The following is a 1,811-nucleotide window of genomic DNA, read 5'->3' on the forward strand; positions in this document are numbered from 1 at the left end:
TTTTTTTTTGAGACTTTGAGAACCTCAGAACATACAACTTGTATTTATTTTAACTAGGCAAATTCTCATTTGTTTACTTGCTTTATAGAGCATAACTGATAGTGGCAATGTGGAAGAAAATCTCTGCATGGTTATAAAAATGAGAATTTAAAAAAAAAATAGTTCAGAGTGTTCTTTGTGCTATGGCTGAAGCTAACTCTTTGGTTCTGATGGAAATTCTGGAAATTCATCACAGTTGATGCTTATGTAGGTGGAGTGGTAATAAACCTGCAGTTTTTAGACTTGCGTGAGTAGGTATGTGTTGATTTAAAAATAAAAGAATGACACTTTTTTTTTTCTTGTAGACAAGAGGGAACTTCTGGAAATTGCGAAAGCCAACGCTGCAAAAGCTCTGGGCACAGATAACATAGTCTTGCCAGCGAGCTTGAAGATCCTTACTCCTTCCAAAGAGATAAAAAATGAAAAACAGGAGCATGAAGATCCTGGAGAGTCAGCTGAGGTAAGTATGAACTGGAGTATTCTCAATGAAAAGGTAAAGACTTCTTAAAACTTGTCATCTGCATGGATGTGTCATAGTCTTTAACTGTGGAGTTTGTGATTATGAATTCAAACCCTTGAACAAAAAAACCTCGGATTTACCAGAATATCTTAAAACTGTTTCAGAAACCACCGTAGACTTTGCGATAAGCTGAAAGTACCACAGACTCCTCAGAGGTGGTTGATCCACTGAGTACCTGCAGGCCTTCCAGCAGTGATAGGTTGGGAAGGAGAGGTGAATTTTCTTTGAGTTGTTTTCCTAATAGGATATTGCCCATTAATGAGACTAATTTACATGTTTCTGGCCTAAAACAAGGAGTCTCCTTCCAAAAACCAGTAAATACTGCGGGTTGTTTTTTTAAAGGTTAAATCTTTCTACCCTTTGAACTGTTAAAAGCTTTTCATGTGCAACAAACTGTTTCCCGGAAGTTACATACCCAAGCACACAATGCATTTTACATACTTTATTTCTGTCTTTATAGAAATCATGACTATGGTTCCAGACATGATGAAGAAAATCTGTTGGTAATTAAGGGACTTGTGGGCTGTAGCTGCTGTGAATTTAAGGGAGGGAGAAACTTGAGCAGCTTAAACTGAATTTTAGTTTGACTCTGTTGTTATAGCCTGTTAACCTGGTTCGTGGTAAATACAAAGCTGCAATAACTGTTACATTGATCAGATACTGCTATTTCAAATGGAAATAAATTTACTAAGGGTTTTAGACAAATGGTACAGGCATCCCTTTCATAATATATGCAATATATTCCAGATGTTGAGAGAGTACAGAAGAAGAGGCCTGCATCACTTGCAGATAAGTTTATTGTCGTTATCCAAAGCTCTGCAGGATGGATATGCAGAACTTCATGTGTCCTACTTTACCATGACACCTCATCCCATGGCAGTCCGTGCTCCCAATTGTTTGAATCCTTCTTAAAACTCTTAACTGGGGCACAGATATCAGGTCACGTGTGAATTGGCACAATGACATTGGTAAAAAATACCAAATGGTTTTCAAATTGAGTTCAGCATCGATCTGTTTGCGTATTTAGTAGCTTACAGCTACTTTTGATGTAAATACCTGAATCGGCTCTACCTGAAAGTTCATTTTCTGTAGTAACTGCCTTAAATTGCACGGAATAACGTATCCTCCCACTGAAGCTGTGTGTGCTCTTCTCTAGCAACCCAGAAGACTTGCAGAAGACGTGACCAAAAGTGGGATGGAGAGAGCAACCATACAGAGGAGCATTTCTTTCAGTCCTAATGTAAGTGTGATT

At 38.0% G+C, this 1,811-nt stretch overlaps 1 long non-coding RNA gene across 1 annotated transcript; it reads left to right on the plus strand.

The window, feature by feature from the left end:
- Positions 1–26: 26 nt before the first annotated feature.
- LOC106900742 lies at positions 27–1,749 on the plus strand. Its single transcript, XR_001414193.1, has 2 exons — positions 27–499; positions 664–1,749. It is a non-coding gene; the product is annotated as an uncharacterized LOC106900742 (long non-coding RNA).
- The last annotated feature ends 62 nt before the right edge of the window (positions 1,750–1,811 follow it).

This window comes from Calidris pugnax, unplaced genomic scaffold (genome assembly GCF_001431845.1).
Source record: "Calidris pugnax isolate Ruff unplaced genomic scaffold, ASM143184v1 C14856284, whole genome shotgun sequence".
In the NCBI taxonomy this organism is placed as follows: domain Eukaryota; kingdom Metazoa; phylum Chordata; class Aves; order Charadriiformes; family Scolopacidae; genus Calidris; species Calidris pugnax.